This window comes from Ctenopharyngodon idella, chromosome 12, assembly GCF_019924925.1.
Source record: "Ctenopharyngodon idella isolate HZGC_01 chromosome 12, HZGC01, whole genome shotgun sequence".
NCBI classification, from domain to species: Eukaryota; Metazoa; Chordata; class Actinopteri; order Cypriniformes; family Xenocyprididae; genus Ctenopharyngodon; species Ctenopharyngodon idella.
In genome coordinates, this window is record NC_067231.1 from 11,437,805 (window position 1) to 11,454,318 (window position 16,514).

Below are 16,514 nucleotides of genomic sequence, written 5' to 3' on the forward strand. Positions count from 1 at the left end.
GACATTGATGATGAAAAATTGCCAGCGGATTTTTGATATCTCAAACAGTTTGGCCATGACGAGGCAACGAATTTATGGCGAGAAAAGGGAGACAGGAAATGTGTTATAACTTTATCATACACTGATTGATTTTTATGAAACTTCAGCTGTGTGTTCATTGTATGAGGCTGATCCCATGGATGTGACTATTGTGAGTCAAAGTTATAGCGACACCAACTGGCATCAGGAATTGTGTCACTTTCAAAATGCTTAGAGATCACCCTCTTATTTTTACCGAATTTGCTTCAAACTTCATCACAATAATGTCAAGACACGGTGAATGTAGACCTTTGAAAAGAATTGTGATATCTCAAACACTGTTGCCATGGCAACGCATCAAACTTTAATATTCGTTTTGGAAGCTTTTGAGACTCTTAGCATGCTTCAAATTGCATGAAACTCGATACACACATCAGAGATGTCAGCCAGCAGACATGGGCAAAACCCTAGAAACAGGCGGGGAGGAGGAGCTCTACAGCACCACCTTTTGACAAAAGTGGGGGGGTTAGTTTTACCTGCAGTCACCAAACTCGGTACACATATTGGTCTCATTAAGCCGGACAACTTTCTAATTTACAGTCATTAACTGCGATCAACAGGAAGTCAGCTATTTTGGTTTGAATGTGAATTTTTTGAAAAAACAGGCTATCAATTTTATACTACTACTCCTACAGGCTTTATACAATTTACACCAAACTTTTTTTTAACTTGGTGCTAAGACACTGAAGTTGTTAAATTGCAAACGGATGTTGGATATCTCAAACGGTTTGGCTGTGGCGAGGCAACGAATTTATGGCGAGAAAAGGGAAACAGGAAGCGTTATAACTTCTGCATACATTAATTGATTTTGATGAAACTTCGGCTGTGTGTTCATTGTACAAGGTTGATCACGTGGATGTGACTACTGTGAGTCAAAGTTATAGCACCACCAACTGGCAGCAGGAAGTGTGTCACTTTCAACATGCTTTGAGATCACCCTCTTATTTTAACCCAATTTGCTTAAAACTTTATCAGAATAATGGCAAAACATTGCAGATGTAGACCTTTGAAAAAAATCGTGATATCTCAAACACTGTTGCCATGGCAACGCATCAAACATTAATATTCATTTTGGATGCTTTTGAGACTCTTAGCATGCTTCAAATTGCATGAAACTGCACACACACACATCAGGATTGTTATCCAGTACACATGGGCAAAGCCTTAGAAACGGGCGGGGAGGAGGGGCTCTATAGCACCACCTTATAGTGCAGTAAATGTAGAGTGAATTTGACATAGTCCTTTGATGTTTAACCGTTTTAAATGCCTATTGCCCACTGTGCACAGCTGCCCTCAAGCCACCGGGGTGGCGGTGCCACTGGGCTTAGGCCCGCATCGCTGCTTGCAGCTATATTTCTTCTTCTTCTTCTCCCAAATGAATCACTTTTTTGAGGGCCTAAACATGCTCGAAAACTCATGAAACTTTACACACGCGTCAGAAGTGGTGAAAATTCACGTCTGTTATGGATCTCAGAATTAGGCATGGCAAAATGGCTCGATAGCGCCACCTACAAAATTTCAACAAAGTGCCCCTCACGCTGCGTTTCACGTACAGGTATGAAATTCGGTAGACACACGTAACATCCCAATACCTACAAAAAAGTCTCCCGATACGAAATCTGAAAACCAACAGGAAGTGAGATATTAAAATTTTCTCTGCAAAATTTGTGCAGTTTTTGCCATTTCCACACGTTGTACTTTAACGAACTCCTCCTAGAGCTTTAATCAGATCAACATCATATTTGGTCAGTCTAATCTAAAGGCCTTTGTGACGTTAAATTGCGAAGATCTAGAGTTTTTCCCTGAAGGGCGTGTCTGTGGGGGTCTGACAAAGTTCGATGTTTCGCCATGAAACAGGAAGTTGTTGTAACTCGGGCAAACAATGTCCGATCTGCCCCAAAGTTCACTTGTTTTATAAGAGTCCTGGCCTGAAGACATCTACATGACAATATTCAGTTACAGTCATAGCGCCACCTGCGGGCAACAGGAAATGGCATGTTTTACACTGTGATTAACTCCTCATAGAGATTTAACCAGATCAATGTCATATGTTATCAGTCTAATCTTAAGACCTTAGCGATGATAAATATCAAAGATCTTGAATTTTCGCTGAAGGGCGTGTCCGTGGCGGCCTGACAAAATCTGATGTTTCGCCATGAAAGAGGAAGCTGTTGTAACTCAGGCATACTATGTCCGATGTGCCCCAAACTTCACGTGTGATAAGAGTACTGACCTAAAGACATCTATATTGCTCTAAGTTATACACCAGCTCAACAGGAAGTCAGCTATTATGGGTTGTTTGAAAAACGCATGCTGTGGAATTTGATATATTCCTCCTAGGCAATTAATCCGATCACCACCAAACTCGGTCAGCATGAAGTCAAGATACTGATGATGTAAAATTGTGAGCGGATTTTTGATATCTCGAATGGTTTGGCCATGACGAGGCAACAAATTTATGGTGAGAAAAGGAAATCAGGAAGCGTGTTATAACGTCTGCTTACATTGATTGATTTTTATGAAACTTCAGCTGTGTGTTCGTTATAGGAGGCTGATCACATGGATGTGACTATTGTGAGTCAAAGTTATAGCGCCACCAACTGGCAGCAAGAAGTGTGTCACTTTCAAAATGCTTTGAGATCACCCTCTTATTTCCACCCGGTTTGCTTCAAACTTCATCAGTGCAATGTCAATACACAGCAGATGTAGACCTGTGACAGGATTTTTGATATTTTAAACACTGTTGCCATGGCAACGCATCAGGATGCTTTTGAGACTCATAGCATGCTTCAAATTGCATGAAACTCGTCACACACACCAGCGGTGTTGTCCAGTAGACATGGGCAAAAACCGTATAAACGGGCAGGGAGAAGGGCCTCTATAGCGCCACCTTTTGACAAAAGTGGGGGGTTAGTTTTACCTACAGTCACCAAATTCGGTTCATGTATTGTTCTCATCAAGCTGGACAATTTTCTAATTTACACTCATTAGCTCAGACCAACAGGAAGTCAGCTATTTTGGTTTGAATGTGGATTTTTTGAAAAAACAGACTATCAATTTTATACTACTACTCCTACAGGGTTTATACAATTTACACCAAACTAACTTATTGCTAAGAAATTGAAGTTGTTAAAATGCAAAGGGTTGTTGGATATCTTGAATGGTGTTGGCATGGTGAGATTAAATTAAGGACAAAGAAGGGAAAATACACCCTTATTTTATAAATATACACCCTTTATTTCAGCATATAATGATACAAATATTATAAATAAACACATTTTAAATAATTTTTTAATCACAAGAAGTATGTGTAAGTTTAAATTAGGCAGATAACTGCACTTTGGTTAAAATAATTCAAATAATATTCAAATGTCATATATAGAATAAGCACTAGAGGGCAGCAAATATCTATTTTTAAACAGGGTTGAGAAGACAAGTACACTGTTTTTAGTTATAAAAGGCTTTTGAGAAGACAAGTACATTGTTTTTAGTTATAAAAGGCTTTAGTTAGTATTATATTTTAATGTATATATTTAGAGATGATCAAAGACTAATTTCTGTTACAGCATATATTTTATTCTTGTTTAAAATATTGTTGAATCGTCTGACTCAACTAACTGGTCAGGCTCCAACTGTTCTGCCTCTCTCTGTGTGTGTGTGTGTGTGTGTGTGTGTGTGTTAGTGATGCGCGGGTCGTCTCATAACACGTGGACCCCGCGGGTCGGGTTGGGGCGGGGAAAGAAATTGTCACTTTATTTGCATCATTAAAAGCAAAATAAATAAAAAATCCATGTATGTTGCGTGCAATTCCCTATAGCCTATATTAAATATTTGGGAATATCTATTTACATATTTTATTAGGTTCTTTGATAAGGTTACAATACAAAGGCCATAGCAACGTAACTTGTGTGATGTCCCCAAACCTTTGGCGTCACGTGACACGTTACGAAAGCGGCGTGCCAAGCAGCTCCCGCCGCCATCCACGACAACAAAAATGGAGAAATAAAAGTGAAGATGGAAGACGAGGTGCAGGAGAAACTGAGGTCGGGAATTTACATAATTAAAAGAAAAAAAGGTCAAGCTGCTAAATCTAATGTGTGGGACCGTTTCTCAGAAATGAACATTTCCGTGTGTTAAATAAAACAAAAGTTCAGTGGTTATGTAACGTAGGCTGTAAACTGTTGGCCTATACAAATCTGAAATAAAAAATTGTTTAGCCTATTAGATGAATACAAACGCTGCTTTGTAAATGTTGAAAATGTTTATCATTATCTTGTTATTAATATGACCTGATTTGTGGTTCATATTCATAATCGTATGTTGTTGCCAGTTTACAGGGCGATGTTTCCAAGCACTTTCAGGCTGAAATAAAGGCTGTTTTCATTTACATTACAATGCCTAGTATGTCTATTTAATGGTCGCGGGTGCGGGCGGGGCTGGTTGTAAAAATAGATACAGTGGAGCGGGGCGGGCTGGGGCGGGCCAAATAATTCCATAAAAGTGGGACCCGCGGGCTGGAAAAAAAGGGGGACCCACGGGCTGGAAAAAAAGCCGACCCGCGCATCACTAGTGTGTCTCTCTCTCTCTCTCTCTCTCTCTCTCTCTCTCTCTCTGTGTTTTAGAGTCTTGCAGGTTTAACCCTTTCATTGCTGTGTCCTTTTGCCTGCATTATAGGATAGGAAATCTCTTAGGCCTTCTCTTCTATAAATTTGTATAACAAAATAAAGGCATAGAACCAGTTCATTTGTAGTGCACTGACTACATAGTTTAATATAATTAGTTTAATAATCTGGTTAATAATAACGTAAAAGACCTTAAGCTAAATTCATCTGGACGTATAACATTTTTAACTGCTAATGATGACTTTGCTATAAATGCCTTTAGTTAGTATAACATTTGAATGTATATATTAAGAGATTATCAAAGACTAATTTCTGTCACAGTATAGACTTATTCTTATTGTTTAAAATGTTATTGAATCATGTTCAACTGGTTCTTAAGTGTCAGTGACACTTTTAATGGTTTAGAAAAATATATATAAAAAACACTGGACAAGATTTACAGTGGATTTAGATGTAGCGTCTGGACCAATCAGGCACACAATTATTCATTATATTTAATGAATTACCCATAAACTCACTCTATCAAAGTTCTGTGAACCCATCCCCCTAAAACTGCAACTAGCATCCCAAACGTAGCTAACACACAGGCAGAACTAGGTGTCCTGTTACAGATACATGGTACTTTTACGATCAGAAAGAATTTTGCAGAGACCAGTGACTCTGACTTCATTCTTTCTGAGAAGGACAAATAAACTCTCTTAATCCTATGTATTCTCTATATAACCACTTGGGAAATGTATAAACATGTATCCAATTTTCCTATCTCATGACTTTCCTTTTATAGGCTTTATTCTATGTATTAATTCTCTCCTTTGAACTATTTTGGTATTAATGTTCCAGAGTTGCAAATGTACAGTTAACTGAAATTACATTGGTAGCATGTTTGGTATCTACGGACTCCAACTTTCGTTTCCTATTTGGTAATTTATGTTACATGTTACTAACTTTGTGACACATTAGTATTATAAGAATCTAGAAGGTTCTTCTCTCATTCATCCAATCCAGTTTCTTATGCTAATATCCTGCCAAAGTCACAAAGACTCGTAAAGTTCCCTCCGAGGGGGCAACTCCTTATTGGATCGGACACCTTAAGAGGGTGTGACATCTTCACCCCTTATATTCACTGATCACAAGATCAAGCTCTCTTCTCTTTTACTGACAAATGCTGATGTTAAGATGATGCTGTGAGAAGCTAGAAGCTTCTAAGGAACCCCCAAGCTTGTGCCAGGCTTCGGCCTAGACCTTCCATTCACCAAAGATCCTCTGAATCCAACTGGTTCTCTTTCATCAAGACAATATCAGCAAAGATTCAACGGGAGCCTCCACAAATTGCATCAGGACAGTTTTAATTTAACTTGGAGAGACATGCAAGTATCAAACTTAGTCTCATTATCTGATACATTGAATATCCTTACCCCTTTTAAAGAAGGGCCTGTTAAAACTAAACTGATGGTTTGCTCAAGGCTGTTGATCTGCTGAATTTCAAACAATGCTGTAACTTCTTGCTTTCCTATACTCTGCTTCAACTCTCTCTTTCCCTTGGTAAACTGTATGCATGTATGTGTGTGAATGTTAGAGTAATTAAGTGTTTAGTCTAGTTAATAAAGTCTTGTTCATGTCACACGTAAAGTTGTCCGTGTTTCACACTCATATACTGGAGTCCCTATTCATGCAGATCCTGACTACAGGCTCTGAGTAGTACTGTACAATAAGATTGTTATTTCCCATAACCTGGAAATGAACATTTCTTAGAATTAACAAACAATTAACACTGTGTGTTCACTGGACAACAGGTTAATTGACTGTAATATTAATTTTATTACATTAATTTTATTAACTGATCCAAATATTTATAACTAGTTATGATTAATTATTCATATTTATTTTGAGCTAATTTGCTACATAGACTTAGAAAATTTTGAGCTGCAAAAGATAACTACACTCATTTCAAAGTGACCTATGACATTCTATGACATGAAAGTCATCTCAATTTAAACGATCTCATGGATGTGGCTGTTGTGGTTTATGATCATATGGGCACCAACTGCTGCAGTAAATGTGGTGTATTCAAATGACTTTGACAGTCCTTTTATGTTTACCTGTTTTAAATGCGTTTTGCCCGCCGTGCACAGTTGCCCTGAAGCCACCGGGTTGGTGGTGCCACCGGGCTTGGGCCCCTCATTGCTGCTTGCAGCTATATTTATTATTATTATTTTTTTTTCTGTCATCCGGGGCTTTTTGAGGGCCTTAACATGCTCAAAAACTCTTGAAAATTGGCACACACATTGGAATCTGCGGCCATTAGGACGCCGCAGAGGCTGGTACCCAGGAGTGGCAGGGGGGCCTCTTAAAGCGGCCGCACCTCTTCTTAAATCGGCCGTGATTTGAGCGCCTCTTAAAGAAATAGAAGGATCTAAAGATCCATCAATCATCACAACAATTCTTTGTTACAGCGCTAAATACAAGAAATTCCTTCTTTATTTATTTTTGTGGCCGAACAGACATGTACGTTGGCTCTTTTTCCTCAGGCTGCCCATCGAGGCTTGTGCCAAGCCAACATCAAAGTTTGATTTCAAACTTTATCTTCTAGTTATTATTTTTCTTCTGAGATTAAATTTTCTGACTGCTACTCCTCCTAGAGCTTTAATGCTACAAGCCCAAACTCTCCACAGGCCTGGGCCCTGATGTCTAGTTAGTTGCTATATCTTTTCAGAAAGATCAGAGTTATAGTTTTTGAATAATAATTTATCAAAGTTAATTTTTTTTCCCATAGACTTGCATTGGTTTGATGAAAATGCGCCTCCAGAGGAGCAGTTCCGTCCAATAGCGGGCGTGCCAGCATAAGAAATCATTCGCTCATGCATTCACTTTCTATTTCGTCAGTTCGTCATTCCTATGTGTTTTAAAGCTTGCCAGTTTGAACCATTCTAGCGACTGTATTAATATACAAGCAATGGAAAACATGAGATACTTTTAGAGCTTAAAAGATGTTTAGTGTGATGAATAGAGACGCATTTGCGAGTCTCATGTAACCCATGTTAATGATGTGTGGTATCTGTGCAAATTACACTGTTGACCCTTCCTTACACCTCAACAAATACACCTGTCCCTAACCTTACCCATATCCCACCTCAAACACATGTGATGGGGTATTTAGCCCATCTTGTAGGGGAAATTTGTTAGAGCTGCCCTGGAAGACTGAATAACGAAAGGATCTTAGTCCCCGTTTTCAGTGCTTTTGGTCTTGTTATATACTAATGTATATATGTTGTGTCCTACTTTTTTGAGATGCACTCTACAGACCGAAAAGGGTAGGCTTCAGTTAGAATGATGTCACGAGATGGCTTCCTGAAGTAAATGTATTTGTGAGACAGTCTAAAATACTCCTCCCTTCCCTGATCTAATAAAAGGGGTAAGACGCCCCTACTCCCTGACAACTTTCAACCAAAAGAAAATAAATAGATAATACACTGAAGGTAAGTACAAAAATTAAACAGGATTTATTTTCTGTGTATATTTTCCTTCCTTGTAATGAAGTGTTACTTTAATTTAAATAATCACTAAATAAAAGCAAAAAATAAAAAAATAAAAAATACAGTCTTTTAGTTTTCTTTTAAACTCACTAGGCCACAGTCACCTTCAATATAAAAGTTATTGACTTTTAACCTATACAATAGTCAAACCCAAGGGTTATTCAAATTAGAAAACACCTGTAATTTTTCGTAAACCCCACTTGAGTTTTCACTGCGCAAATGATCACTGTTAAACAGTCACACTTGAGAAAAAAAACAAAAAAAACAATGAAATTTCACATTAGAAACACTTACGTGAAACGTCTCTTTAGGTGCACATTCACAGTTCACATTGGGTTCTGTAGTTCAAATGAACTCTCACAGTTCACTGTTCATTAGATCAAAATAAAAAAAAATAAAATAAAAAAAAAAAATAACTTGGGGAAAAAAGTCCATAGAAAAATTATTTGAGATGCGTGGTCTCGACGTAGCGTGCGTTGAAATAAACTTGTAATTAAATCACTCAGCCTCAATGAAACATCCCCAAAAAATGAAAAAGTATCAAGATGAGTCAAACCCCCCAAATGAATCAAACTGAGATGAATCAATCAGCAATGTCAATGGATGGCAGGGTTACACAAAATAGTCTTAAACTTCTCAAAAACTACGTCCCGCACGAACGGCAATGTACAGCCGTTCTCAATTCTCATGCGCGATGACAAGTGCAAAACAAACAAATAACATGTGACCATGTGCGTGGATGCACTGGCTTGCCAACATCTAATCCTCAACCTCGATCAGAAGGTTTATAGGCAAAAGTTCAAGACAGCTTCGGTTCTAAAGCATTGATTTATTCCAATAGTCCAGCAGTTTGGGTTTGATACAGTTTGTGTGAGTGTGTGTGGTTTCTGAAATAAAATAACAATAATAAATTAAATAAACTTCTCAAATATCAAGTGCAATGCTTGCAAATATACATCACCCATAAAGCAACGCTGAATTGGGAATACAGACTGAAATTAAACTAATGCCCACTAGGCGGAGCTCTTGCTCCAGTAATAGAACAACTGCTGCGTCATGATATCGTGCTGAACACAATCAAATAGGCCTACTCGTTAAACATCACGTAAACAACACAATCGAACTGTAATACAAATATAATATCAGCACAAATATTCCAGCGATCCATTTCAGCATCATTAGTATAGGTATTTGCAGGAAACACAGAACTTTATCACGTATTTGTCCGTCTGTTAATAGAAACTCTTCTTAGCACGAGCATAAATATCACGGCAAAACAATATAGCATTGAATATGCATACAAACGTCTATATACATACACATTCACACGGCAATGTATATTAATGTAAACTTACGTTGTCAAGAACGCACACACATCTAACAAACTATGATCTCTCTCGTTGCAGCGGCAGAACAGTCTTTACTGAACTTGTTTGGGCATGTCCACGACTCCGCCCACATGTGATGTCACTAACGAATTCAAAATAAGAGTCAACAGGGATTTTATACAGCCGCCCCCTAATTTGTACAGCAAATTAGAAATTAAATAAAGATCCCTGTTCTCTGAAGTTAGGTACCATTGGTCTTAGTGGGCATCTCTGGTAGAACAATTAGCTTAGAAACAGGGCGACAGTAGACACGGTTCCCAATAGTTACATCAGCCGTTCTAATTGTTCCGTCGCTGCTGGGAACAACTTTGCTTACTCTGCCTACTGGCCAGAGGGCTCGTGGCAGTTGAGAGTCCACAACCATAACTACTTGTCCCACCAATAGATTTGGTGTAGATTTTTGCCATTTAGCACGGGGTTGTAGACTTGGCAAGTAGTTCTGAATGAACTGTTTCCAGAACTGGTCAGCTATGACTTGGCTATGTCGCCACTTTCTCTTTCCGAGCAATTCTCTTGTGCCATAAACCACTTGAGGGAGAGAGGCATCCCGCCGCCCCATCAGCAAGAGATTTGGAGTAATTGGGTCCAAATCTGATATTTCTGATGATACATACCCAAGTGGTTTAGAATTTAGTATTCCCTCCACTTCTACCAGAACAGTAGACAGTACTTCCTCTGACACAACTTGATCCTTAAGTACTACTTGAAGACAGGATTTAATAGAGCATATTTCACGCTCCCAGGCTCCACCAAAATAAGGTGCATGTGGAGGATTAAACTGAAAGGAAATACTCTGTTCACTCAGTTTTTCTTTGATTTCTGGCTCAAGTGCAGAGAAGGTTTCTTGGAGTTCTCGATTCCCACCTCTGAAATTTGTACCTTGGTCGGATATTAACTCAAAGGGTTTGCCTCGTCGTGCAACGAAGCGGCGTAAAGCCATGAGAAAGGAGTCAGTATCCATATTATGCAGGAGGTCTAAGTGGATACACCTTGTGGTGAGACACTTGAAAACGATTCCCCATCGTTTCTCATGTCTTCTGCCTATCTTTACTGTAAATGGTCCGAAGCAATCGACTCCAGTTGACCAGAAGGGAGGCTGGTATAAGCGAAGACGAGCAGCAGGGAGATCTGCCATTTTAGGGTTGACTGGATTACTGCGCCATTTCCTGCATTCTTTGCACTGGTGTTGATATTTCTTTATGGCTTGTCTGCCTCGGATAATCCAGTAAGTTCTTCGCAACTCTGCGAAGACACGCTCAGGACCAGGATGAAGAAGTCTGTTGTCGTAATCTTGTATTATGAGTTTAGTGATGGGGTGATCAGGTGCTAATACAATAGGATGCAAGGTTTCAACATCAAGTTTCTCAGCTTTGCGAAGGCGACCTCCTACCCGAATTACTCCCAAGGTTTGATCATATTCAGGTGACAAAGTACTTAACCTACTGCTAGCACGTATGGCCTTGCCATTCTGAAGTGCATGGACTTCATCAGGAAAACTATCCTGCTGCGCTTGTCTGAGAAGAAGCAGTTCAGTATCAACACGTTGTGAGGCTGACATTGAGGGTGCTAAGGCCCCATGTGCAGACCGGTAGGTAGCTTGAACCAAGTCTGGCCATGTTGGGTGCTGCTCTGGATCTGGTAGGGAGGAGTGAAGAACAGCAACATGAGCACAGAAAAATGACTTTCTTAGCTCATTCTCATCAGTGGAGGATAAGGTAGGTGGTGTGGGCCAGTTTTCTGGTGACTGCTGGAGGAAGTAAGGGCCCTGGTTCCACTGACATACCTGAGAGAGTTCATAGAGAGATTTCCCTCTTGTAATATCATCAGCAGGGTTTAGATCTGATTCCACATATCTCCAGTTCTCTGCACTGGTCAATTCCTGTATTTCGGCAATCCGTGTGCCAACAAACACCTTGTAGTGACAGGATTCAGATTTGATCCAAGTGAGAACTGTAGTGGAGTCTGTCCAGAGAATAGTGTTATGGATGGGTAGAGTAATTTCTGTTAAGAGGAGTTTAGCCAGTTGTGCTCCGGTAAGGGCACCACACAGTTCCAGTCGGGGCATTGATAGTTGCTTTTTGGGTGCAACACGGGATCTAGCCATAGCAAATGAGGTATGAATCCTGCCCTCCTTGTCTTGGAGACGCAGATATGCCACCGAACCGTAAGCCCTCTCAGAAGCATCGCAGAACACATGCAACTCGATCTTGTCATTGTCAGGTTCTGGACAGACTGGGAAATAGCACCTTGGCATGCCTACCATGGGTAGATACTGCAGTTCATTGGTCCACTCTTGCCATTTGGCAAGCATCTCCGTTTCAATGCAGTCATCCCAACCTCTTTTGTTTATCCACAGAGCTTGAACAAAGATTTTGGCCCGGGTGGTATAAGGCAAAATATAACCAAGAGGGTCATATTGAGAGGCTAGCAGTCTATAAATATTGCGCATAGTGGGCTCCTCTGTGGATAGTGGGCGATTTCGATAGCCAAGCTTGTCAGAGGGGCAGTGCCAAGAGAGCCCGAGTGTAGACTCTTGTGGGTCTGTCTTGTTTACAGTCAGCCATAGCTCACAGCTTTCCGACCTTGCTTCAGTTGGTAGATGAGCAATTACCTCTGGGTAGTTACTGGCCCATTGTCTTATTTCAAATCCCCCAGCAGATAGTAAAGCTCTCATCTTGTCTATGAGCTGTTTGGCCTCATCAGTTGTGGAAAGAGACTGCAAACAGTTATCCACATAGAAGGATTTCAATACTGAGTCTACCACGTCTTCATTGCCTTCGCGATGGTCTATGACATGACGCTGGAGGGCGTAGATGGCACAGCATGGACTGCATGTGGTCCCAAAAGGAAGAACACGCCACTCATAGATGTCAGGCGTTCTCTCCTTTTCCAGATCTCTCCACAAGAAACGTAACAAAGGCTGATCTTCTGGAAGGAGGCGCACTTGGTGAAACATTGAACGAATGTCCCCACTGATGGCCACAGGATATTGTCTGAATCTGAGAAGAACTCCCAGCAATGATGGACCCAATGTAGGTCCTGGGAGTAACTGATCATTCAGTGAAGCTTGGTGGAACTGATAAGAACAGTTGAACACAACCCTGGCTTTGTTGTTGTGATGCACAAGATGGTGGGGAATAAACCATGACTCATCTGTACCCATAGCCTCTTCAGGTGTGAGTTTTGTTGCATACCCTGCCTGCTCCAGTTTGTGTATTTCTTTCTTGTAGACTTCTGCAAGCTCTGAATTTCGGTTTAAACGGCGCTCAGTGGCCCTTAGAAGAGCCATGACTGATTCTGTTCCAGCATGCAAGACTTTTGCATTCCCTTTGCGAAGAAGAGGAGTTGCATAGCGAGAGACTCCATCCACTTCTACTCTCTTCGTTTTAGCTTCCAGCATTTGAAGAGCATCTCTGTCCTGCTTGGATCGTGTCATGTCTTTCACAGGCTGAAAGGGAAGTATGTCTACTTGCCATAACTTTTCAACATGATGAGACAGATCTTGTGTGGGAGAGTGGAACAGCGAGATGTTCAGACAAGTAGTCTCCAATGGCTGGTCAAGGAATGTAGTTGGACCCTGAATGGCCCAGCCCAAACTTGTACTAACTCCAACAGGACTACCCAATGGGCCCATAAGTACTGGAGCTATCGGTGTGATGAGTTGAGGGTAATCAGAACCGATAAGGAGCATGGGCTGTACCTCTTTGAAAGGAATAATGGGAACGTCCCTCAGATGTACAAACTTGTGCTTTAAAATGTCCACAGGGCAGGATTGTTTGGCAATGTTCAGCTCTTGTGCGGTAAAGGCAGTGTGTATCTTGTGACGAATGTTCGGATTCAGAGATGCAGACACTTCAAATGAGACTGATGCACCCTGGATCTCTACTACCTCTTGTCTAATTGTCCTGAGGGCAAGTGATTCATCTGTCTTCTCCAGATCAAGGTAATGCACTGCTGTGGGGAGAATTATGGTCCTTTCAGACCCATCATCTAGAATGGCAAATGTGTCCAATGTTCTCCCTTTGCTATGGAGTCTGACCTGAACAACTTTCAACATAACTCTACCTGAGTGAGTTACTTGATCAAGGTAAACCGTGCGGGGTACTGTATTCACAGTAAGGATGCTCTTGTTGATGTTGGATGCGGTTTCATGAAGAATTGACAAGTGTTGTTCACCACAATTGGAACATGGCTTTTTCAAGGTGCAGTTTGCAGGCTCATGACCTCTACCACATCTCCAGCATCTGTTGTTGTCCTTTATCCATGCTGTTACTTGTGCAACATTCAGTTTACCAAATTCAGGACAAGAGTTGAGGTAATGCTGTTGACATTTGCAGAAGGGGCAGTACGGCTTAAAGCTTTCCCGTTTCTTGACTTTTGTCTGCTCTTTCTTTGTTTGGAAAGACGAGGTAGATGAGGCAGAGGGCTTTTCTGTCGCATGATCTTTGCCATAGTTGATTGTGGATTGTATCTTTGGTGGCTTCAGGGTTTTCTGTTCTCTATTCTCAGAGAGAGGTTTATCTGAACTGTAGAGATCAGCTGCTCTCCTTGATATCTGAAGCGCTTGTGATTTTCTCTCAAGCCACTCTGCAAACTCAGGAAGAGTGTAGGTTCTATCAGTCCCATTCTGGATAATGCCCTTGGTCATACAGTATTCAACAAAGCTATCTCTATGAGAGGATGGAAGCTTAGTGAGCAATCTGTCAACATGGGAACCACACATAAGCTCTGTCTTGGAAGACCCCTCCAATGTATTAAGGAGGCCAACAAGAGTACTAACTGATAATGCAAAGTCCTCAAATCCTTGAGCATCTCCTGGTTTCAGTGGAGGTGTGCGGAGAATGTTGCCGATTTCTCCCTGTACCAGTTGTCGGGGCTGTCCATAGCGCTGTTGCAAAGCTTGCATGGCTCTTGTATAAGGCATGGGGTCATACATGTATCTCTTAGCTATCTGAAAGGCAGCTGGTAATTTGAGATGATCAAGTAACACTTGGAATTTATAGTCCTCCGTTAAATGAAGATGTGGGCCCAGGATGCCATCAAGTCCCTTTTTTAACAGAGCAAAATCACTCTCCTTCCCAGTGGTGAAATGAATGAGCTTAGGCTTAGGTATTCCATAAGAGGAAGCGATAGCCATCTCCACCATGCTTGGAACTTGTACTGGCTGTACAGTGGAAGGGAATGGTGCAGAATATGACTGTGGCTGAGGTATTGCATCTAGGAGTCTGGTAGGTCTATAACCCTGTGTGTATGGATCTGGATAATTTACAGATTGCAGTGGGGGAGGTTCCGAGTACTGAGACATCAGAGGCTGTGCTAGAGCAAATGCTGGGAATGACTGTGTGAACTGTGGTTGGACGTAATTGGGATTCACAGTGTTGCTCTGCACAGGTGTAATCAAAGGTGCATAAATTGGCGGTTTGCTAGGTACAGTTCGGTACACTGTAGACGTAGATGATGTCATTGGAGGTACACGTTGTTGTGCAAAGGATGGGACTTGTGGCTGATATGTCTGCTGATGATCACCAGTCTGTTGATAAATGTATGGCTGATGTATCATACCTGCTGGAGCAGACCCTGGGCGCGGCTCATGTCGTGCTACATGACGTTCAGTAACAGGGACAGATGCTGGACGAGACAAGGGCTGTTGAGCTTGAGGTAATAACCCCTGTGGCAGCTGGACTGGAGGCTGACTCTGTAGTTGAGGTAATGCTGTGGTTGATGAGTGTGCAGGTATCATTTGAGAAGAGTACTTTAATACTTCAATGTTATCAGGGCTTTGTGAACCTGGTCTTGTGTCTGCATAGAGAAGAGGCAAGCTGGCACTACGTTGCTGGATGGACTGCCGTTGACTGCTTAAGTGAGGGACTGACCTTTGATGTCCAGCACCTGCGGCATGGTAGTAGTCCTGATGCATGCGTGGTGAACCTTTGCCTTGCTCGAGAGACATTTGTAATGTGCTCTGTAGTTCCCTGATTTGCTCTTGTACATTCCAAACACACTCCTCTACTCTACGTAACCTTGTAGTCTCAGCATACTGCTCAGTCCAATGCCTTTCTGGAGTAGAAGTTCTATAGTCCACATCGGTAGCAGAGATAGTCTCACTAATATGCATATGCTGTAAATCCTCTTGCAAAGAGGGTGGAACGAGCTGCCGTGGTTGGGAAGTAAGTACAAAGTCTTCCAGATGTCCAGGAATTCGTCGGATCCTGCTAGGACGGAGACCCTGCTGTTCTTCAATGTAATCCCGTGATGCTGCCATGAGGATGAGATGTTGTATCCGGCTCGAAGGACCACTTTGTTAAAGATGTATGTGCGTGGATGCACTGGCTTGCCAACATCTAATCCTCAACCTCGATCAGAAGGTTTATAGGCAAAAGTTCAAGACAGCTTCGGTTCTAAAGCATTGATTTATTCCAATAGTCCAGCAGTTTGGGTTTGATACAGTTTGTGTGAGTGTGTGTGGTTTCTGAAATAAAATAACAATAATAAATTAAATAAACTTCTCAAATATCAAGTGCAATGCTTGCAAATATACATCACCCATAAAGCAACGCTGAATTGGGAATACAGACTGAAATTAAACTAATGCCCACTAGGCGGAGCACTTGCTCCAGTAATAGAACAACTGCTGCGTCATGATATCGTGCTGAACACAATCAAATAGGCCTACTCGTTAAACATCACGTAAACAACACAATCGAACTGTAATACAAATATAATATCAGTACAAATATTCCAGCGATCCATTTCAGCATCATTAGTATAGGTATTTGCAGGAAACACAGAACTTTATCACGTATTTGTCCGTCTGTTAATAGAAACTCTTCTTAGCACGAGCATAAATATCACGGCAAAACAATATAGCATTGAATATGCATACAAACGTCTAT

General features: G+C 41.1%; 1 protein-coding gene across 6 annotated transcripts in view; it reads right to left on the reverse strand.

Annotated features, from left to right (window-relative positions):
* adprh (ADP-ribosylarginine hydrolase) overlaps positions 1–16,514 on the reverse strand; it is a 140,338-nt gene that overhangs the window by 59,403 nt on the left and 64,421 nt on the right. For 3 of the 6 annotated variants that reach the window (XR_007932893.1, XR_007932892.1, XR_007932891.1), the window contains exon 2: positions 9,589–16,090. The exons of 2 other annotated variants lie outside the window; for them this stretch is intronic. The gene's annotated coding sequence lies outside the window, so the exon portion shown is untranslated. Of the gene's footprint in view, positions 1–7,790; positions 9,121–9,588; positions 16,091–16,514 lie in introns of those variants that run through there. One more of the 6 variants, XR_007932894.1, reaches the window with a different exon arrangement.